Source organism: Rhagoletis zephyria, unplaced genomic scaffold (genome assembly GCF_001687245.7).
Source record: "Rhagoletis zephyria isolate East Lansing unplaced genomic scaffold, Rhagoletis_zephyria_1.1 Rzeph_scaffold_03034, whole genome shotgun sequence".
Taxonomy (NCBI): domain Eukaryota; kingdom Metazoa; phylum Arthropoda; class Insecta; order Diptera; family Tephritidae; genus Rhagoletis; species Rhagoletis zephyria.
Window position 1 is genome coordinate 46,345 of NW_016160118.1, and position 7,512 is coordinate 53,856.

At 33.4% G+C, this 7,512-nt stretch overlaps 2 long non-coding RNA genes across 2 annotated transcripts in view; both read left to right on the forward strand.

Annotated features, from left to right (window-relative positions):
• Positions 1 to 1,625, forward strand: part of LOC108368256 (uncharacterized) — a 4,274-nt gene extending 2,649 nt beyond the window's left edge. Inside the window, exons 2-3 of the long non-coding RNA XR_001848344.1 lie at positions 497 to 503; positions 1,614 to 1,625. This is a non-coding gene — a long non-coding RNA (uncharacterized LOC108368256). The remainder of the gene's footprint in view (positions 1 to 496; positions 504 to 1,613) is intronic.
• A 2,143-nt stretch (positions 1,626 to 3,768) lies between these two features.
• Positions 3,769 to 4,058, forward strand: LOC108368258 (uncharacterized). Its single transcript, XR_001848345.1, has 3 exons — positions 3,769 to 3,779; positions 3,821 to 3,822; positions 3,923 to 4,058. It is a non-coding gene; the product is annotated as an uncharacterized LOC108368258 (long non-coding RNA).
• The last annotated feature ends 3,454 nt before the right edge of the window (positions 4,059 to 7,512 follow it).

A 7,512-nucleotide genomic window follows, 5' to 3' on the forward strand; every position in this document is an offset into this window, starting at 1 on the left:
TTTAAAGAAATGGCGTGTCGTCTATTTCCGCTGTAGCAAACGTAGTACATAGGGCGACATCTAGATGTCATCTACCTCGCCCTATTCACTACAGATGTCGCCCTATGCACTATGCTTTTTTATAGGAACTTTTCAAAGCAAAGGTTTTATGGTGTCGGACACACAACATTGAAAGTTTCTGGATCCACAACATTGAAAGTTTTTGGACACACAACATTGCAAGTTGATAAAAGCGTTGTAAAATTAATGGTAATTTCGTTTCTACCAAAAAATGTCGCCGTTTAATTGCACCTTTTTTTCGTGATAGATTTGAAATTAAAGTCAGAGGGTGGGAAAAGTGTATGTTCGTTTTTTACAATGTCACTCTTATAAGGCAAAAAGGCACATTCTCTGCCCTTTGAAGCTGTGTCGGGGAGATGGTTGCCCTGAAAATCAGATGGTTGGAAGAAATCAAGGCATAATAGGTGCAATCCCGTATTCCTCGGACTCGGACTAGTAAAACTGTCAAAAAATAAAAATTCGCTCAGAGCGAGAGAGTAACATTGAAAAGTACGGGATCGCTTTCTAGTAAAAAATGGTAACTTTTGTCAACTTCAACATAACCTCCAAATTTTGGTTGTAAATTTTTGCTTATTTTGTATGTAAACACACTCAGCTCACACATGTAAATAACCAAAAATACTTTCACATTCATTAGAATCCACTTATACAAGTAATTAAATAATTTTCAACATGAATTAGCAGAGTGCACTTTTCTTTTGTTTACAATTTGGTTGCCAAACACACTACAGCTGATCGTTCGACACATTTACCAGAATTTACCAGCAAAAAATTCTCGGACTAAAACTGGTAACTTCTGACAGAGAGAGAACCGTATTTACTCTCTTTTTTGTCCTCTCAATAGTCAGAGAACCGAGTACGGGATCGGTTTCCAGTAAAATCTGACTGATTCTGACTATTTCTGACTAGTCCGGACTCGTGCGAGACCGCAACTAATAAGGTAGAAGTTCAATCATGATTACGACATTTCGCTCTTTTGAACTGCGACTAAAATGTCGACTCTTAACCCTATACTATTCAAAATTTGAAATTTTTTAATTTAAATTTTCAATTGTGAGCTGTGCGACTGATTTTAAATACATAATAAAATTAAAAGGAGGAATTACGGGCGGTATGTTAGGTTTGGCAAGAGCCAGGACAACAAACTTGTGCGTTATTTTAAACATTGTCAAGTGAAGCGACAACGATCGCAAATTGCTGCGATGTTTCATTAGGAAACTCATCACGTGTGCGCGAAAACCATTTTAGTGCCAGTGACTTTTTTTGGTGCCCATCGCTGCCGAGTATTTCTAAGCGGGCGCGTTTGCTCCCAGGTGCAGGATTTATCATACCGAATATGAAGAGAAAATCTGCCACCCATATACATGGATAGACCAAATTTCAAATGGTGGTCTGATAAAACCTAAACCTGAATTCCAAGTTGACACAAAGATTTTTAATAAATTTAGGGGAAGGAAATTCCGAATTGCAAAAATTTAATAGCTAAATTATCGAAGTTAAGTTCTGATGTAAATTTAGAAGGAATAAATTTTTTAATGTGTAATATACTGTAGAATTAAGTATTTGAATAAAAAAATAAATGCCCAAAAGCATTGGGCTAGTAAAAGCAAGAAAATTGCCTAAACGGTTTTATAAATTAGTGTGTTTCATTTAATGTGTAACTCTATGTAAGTATTCATTTCCACATTTACATTGAAACAAAAATGCAATAACTAAAATGAAGCTGATTCTAATGAGATTTTAAATTTTTTCATATTTACAAAAGGTGCGTTCGACAAGTCAAAAATTTGTAATAGTTTTTCCAAATTTTTACTGGATGGCGTTCAAGGTACATTGAACAGGTAGTATCAGTAGAGCAGCTGATTTGATTTATTTTCAAATTATTTGGTCTCGAAAATGTCAAATAATTTTAATTTTTTCTCACGAAAATTATAAGTTGTTAAAATCCATTTGCTTGTGAAACCTTTTTCCATACAAAACAAGCGATTGAATAGCAGCTTTTGGAACGTTCGCCCAACTCGGCAGCACGACCGCTGATTACTGGGCCTTGCAAAGGATGGATCAATGCTTCGAGAAGCAAACAAATTTACTAGGAAAGAAAGTTGCATCAATTTTTATTTTTTCCAATTTCAATTTTTTATTTTTTATAATTTTTTGTATTTCACATGGCACGCTTTGATTTAGAAGAAAAAATTCAGAACAGTTGTTGACACTTTCGATACCAGAAGCAACAACAAAATACACGCAAATGTTGTTTTTGCTCTACTGATACTACCTNCAAAGTCAGCTGGTGTGTCTTCTTCTTCCGGTTTTTGCAAGTAATGGCTAATTTCCTGTTCGTTTACTTTTTTGCTTTTTCATCTCTTTGGGAGAGAATTTTCGCTTACTCTCTTGATTTTGATTGTTGGCTGGTGTTGGCTAATTTTGTTATCGAAAGCAACTAAAAACTTTCATTTCAAAGATATTGGGCCGTATGCATACAACATAAGCAAATGCTGTTTCTTAAAATTTCAGACCTTTTACTCGATTTTTTCAAACAGATTTAAGTGAAAGGTATGAAATTTTAGGTAAAAGTAATTGCCTAGTTTTATGCATACGGCCCATTGAGTTTTATCAAATATGGTAAATGCATAACAAAGGATTAATTTCTTTGTTTACATTTTTAACATTACAGTCAGCTATGAGAAAGCTCGACTGAGTTGTCACTTCTACCTTGTTGAATATGCCTTGGAAGAAACGAAATCACCATAAAATAAGGACCGTGAGAAATATTGTGCGGCAGCTGTTGACAAAACGCTGAATTCTATTGTGACTACGCAGTACGAAAAGTAAGTTTTCGCAACAACAAACTTTTAACTCAGAATTTTTGGAAAGATTATAAGTTCGCAGTTTTATAGCCCATTTAATAAAAGTGCAAGTTTCTGCAAAATCCCGTCGATTTTTGATATTTTTTTTTTTTGCGACGGTGTCATACATTTTCATCTATTTAGAAAATAATCGAACACACTTTATGTGGAAAAAATGCATAAACTCGAAAGCTAGGAATCCCTCTGAAAATTCTGAATTAAAAGTTTGTTGTTTCAAAAACCTGCTGAATTTTTATAATTTGTGTACAAAGGTTGAAATGTCGATTTGTGTACATATATGGTGTTTCTTCATGATACAAATATTTATAGGTAAAACCGTTCACTCAATCGTCGGCCATCATTTATTTTTCGAAGTTTGTCTACTTTATAAAATTGAAATTATGAGAGCAACTCAAATGCCAAATAAAAGTAAAACAAAAAGCAAATCGATGAGAATATTAAATTTTCTTTTATTTGAGACTGAAAGGGAGAATGTATTTGTGATATTGAAAATTTGAGAACATTTTTGTTATGTTAGCAAACTTCAAAAATTTGCAGTCTGCCTCTCAGCGGTTTTACCTTCAAATTTGTGTATCATGGTGTTTGTTATATTATGAGTTACTGCCGTGTATTTTAAAAATTCTATTTCTAATATTTTGTTGCTCTTACAAGACCTTAAAAGAAAGCAATTTTAATTTTGTGGCACTTTCATCTTTTCGGCACTATTTTGAAATTTTGTAATTCCATCCCTGATGTAGGGTAAACTGGGGCAGATTCGTCACCTTTTTTTCAAAGTTCTATAATTCAGAAATTCGTCAACAGATTTTGAACTTTAATACTTTTTTTTTTGAACTTTTCGTACTAAAGAAGGTAGTAACTTATGACGGTAAGCTAATTAAAAAATTAAAGAAAAGAAGTCATTTAATTGCAATATATCACAAATTTAATAATATACAGATGTAATTAAAAATTTACGTTTTAGCAAACTTTATCATACAATTACTAACCTTGATAAGGAGAATATGTTCAGCCTAACAGATGACTAAACTTCCCAATAATGGCGAAGATATGAGTCTTTCCATCTGTCTTTTGGTATACCAACTGTATGAATTGATCAAACTTTGATTGTGTTTTCCCACAATATTAAAATTTTTAAATAATTCTGCATATTATTAAACGTGCGATATGTATCTACATACATACATATGTACATAATAGTTGCGTTCGAAAACAAAATTAGCCAACACCAGCCAACAATCAAAATCAAGAGAGTAAGCGAAAATTCTCTCCCAAAGAGATGAAAAAGTAAAAAAGTAAACGAACAGGAAATTAGCCATTACTTGCAAAAACTGGAGGAAGAAGCACACCAGCTGACTTTGTTTATGTTTTATTTGTAAACAAACTGAAATTCATGTTGCCTCCATGGAAGAAAAAAGGAAAGTGAACGTTCAATGTTTGCCAGGAACATTTCTAGAAGTAAAAACTAGTTGGCGCTATCATAAAGTCACATAACAGGTAGCCAAAAAGCATATAAATACCAAAACTCGGAAAATGCAATTTTGTTTGTTTACAAAAATTGCAACCATATGTTTTGTGATCATATGTTTTCGTGTTGGATAATTTTTGCTGACTAAAATTTTGCCAGTACAAAATGAACGCTTCTCTTGCATCAAAATGAACGCTTGCTCTCTCAATTTTTGTGTGTTGGATAATTTTTTGTCGTTATCGAACGCCATCCAGTAAAAATTTGGAAAAACTATTACAAATTTTTGACTTGTCGAACGCACCTATTATCCAGTCTCATTGCGTAAGTCGTAAATTAGGCTATATTGGCATTGTCTACTGTCGTGCTGAAATAAATAAACGACGAAAATCGTCGAAAACTGTGCAGTGCTGGCAAGTTTTTCCGTTTTAATACACTAGTCGAGCCGAAATTTTAGGCATTCACATGAAATTTTCGATACGATTCGCCTCTCGAAAAACTTCTTGCCTTCGGTACGACTGTCGCAATGAGGCTGATTATACTATATTGTTTAATAAGTAAGTACATTTTTTCTATACGCTAATGAAATGTGTTTTTAGGGGTTTTGAAAAATATTTGGGAGAAGCTTTCTGAGTGGTTGGTAACACTGGTTCACGACCGCATGGTTGTTGCTAATATATTGAAAAATAACAATCGAAAGATCATACCTAGCAAAATGCTATCGAAACATAAAAAAATAATAAAAATTTATGTTTTTCTTGCTTTTTAAACTTCAAAAGCGTACGAACGTACGGTTCGCGACCGTAGGAAATGCCCATATACATATACTTTATTTTATGTCGTCCTGCTTTCCTGAAGTATGTATGTACTGCATTAATGTTATTTGTTCCAATTCCTGTGCCTACAGATAAACGATCATTTTCGAAACTAAAATTAATACTTAAAAACCTATTTGAGAAACTCTGTGGGACAATACAGGATACGTAACTTGGCTATTCTGTCTATTGAAAATTCTATGGCTCTATCTTTAAACTTTGATGATGTTATAGATCCTTTGCAAAACAGAAAGCTCGGAGAAAAGAAATTTATTCTTATCAAAATAAAATTGATATTTCATCATAAATTTGTATGTATAAACCCATGTTCTTGAAAATAAATTTTTTTAGATATTTAACTAAAATGCGCACATTATTGTTAATAGTATTGGGTAACTACTTATTACTTTATTAAAATTAAATTACATCGTGAGGATTTTTACATCCAAAGAATTTGCCACGGGCTTCAGATGATATAGTTAAGCCACTGCGTATCGAAACCCGATACCAAGGCGAATTTTCTTGCGGAATTCTTTTTCTTCACTGGTACAATTAATATGAATCGCCCAGTGCTTTATGGCTGCTTAAATGCCAGCGAAAACAACGATAAAGCGGCAAAGTCGATGTAATGCGACGCAGAGTGTTCTTTTTTGAAAAAAGATACCTAATCAAATATCTCGACAACGAAAATATAGCAAAATAAATGTAATGATGTTTTAAGGCTTTTGAGATGAAAATGAAGACACTTGGTCCTTTCGAACCATATATCTACGAATAAAGAAGCCTTAAGAGATCTGTGTGTATTTGTTCTGAAAACACATATATATATTTTTTTTTACTTTTTTCGCCTTTTTCCACTTTTTACGCACTATTTTATAAGAAAACCTTACTAGTCAAAAATAATATTTTTGCAATAACTTTGTTTTCATAAAAAGTGCGATTACTCGGTAAAATTTCATCCGATTTCTTAAAATAAACACTAGTTTTTTTCGTTATTAAACTTAGCTTCACAATCAATTTAGGACTAGTGTGCTTTTCTTATAAAATAGCGCGTAAAAAACCTCACCAAAATTAAAAGAGGCAAAAAAAGTAAAAAATAAAAATAAATGTGTTTGATGGGTAAATACCCACAGATCTCTTAAGGTTTCTTTATTCACATATATGTATATCGTTCGAAAGGCCCAAGTTTCTTCTTTTTAAACCTGACAGTAAACTGAAACTCGGTTCGTAATCAACTAAGTTACAGGCTTATAAGTGCACAAAAGTATGAAAACCCGTTTTTTAACGGTAAATCAAGATTTTGGGGGTGTTTAGCAAATTTCACATTTCGATTCTGGTTTTACTCGAAAAGACCTACCAGAAAATACTCATAACTTCCCAGGTATTTCTGCTTTATGCTTTTTTGTTGTACTGTGTATTTTTCAATTTAACACATTTCTGGCTTGCCAGATTTTCGTTTTAGCATTTCTTAAAAATAAATGAACGCAGCATGTGGTAAGTTACCACTGGTAACGATTGTAAGGCCAATAAGGGCCGTTTTCTCATCTAACCTTCAGCAAAGAACATCAATCTATAAGAAGAGACAACACGTTATAATTGTAGCGAGTCTGAATATCAGAAGCGTGCCTTCTCTTTTGCCCAAATACGTTTTTTGATTGGATGAAAAAAGAATCCCATATCCTGATATTCGCACTCGCTACAATTATAACGTGTTGTCTCTTCTTATATATTTACGTTCTTTGCCTTTAGATTACCGATCACTTTATCGCCTCGATATATGAGTTTTCGTTTTCTCATCAGCGCATTAATTTCTCGAATCGATAAATTGTTGCTCATCCGATGTGGCCTTTAAAAATTTGTACCCAACTTTAAATTTTGGTTTGGTTTTGGTTAGATATTTCAACCAACGTTTTGGTTTTTGCTAACAGTTCCTCTTGGCCTTTACATGCTTACTAGCAGACCCGGCGAACTTCGTCCCGCCCAAAATTTTTATATATTTTATTGAAACTTTTTGGTCCAAGATTTTCACCAACAATTCACGTTTACAATTTTCCTAGGCACATTCGTCTGATAAGATTATGGTTTGGTGGTCATCTGCCGCTTTAAATAACCTAAGGAAAGTGTTATTTCCGTGAAGAAGCTCTTGAAATTCTCTAGTAGTGCGACATTTTATAGCACGGTTATTCGCAAAGCGAAATAAATTTTTTCCTCTTCACTCCCTGGCGGCAACAATGACCCGGTTCTATAGTGAATGTCCTAGAAGCTTTACAGTATAGTAGGTGGCAATTTCAAAATGGGTGCGAATCAT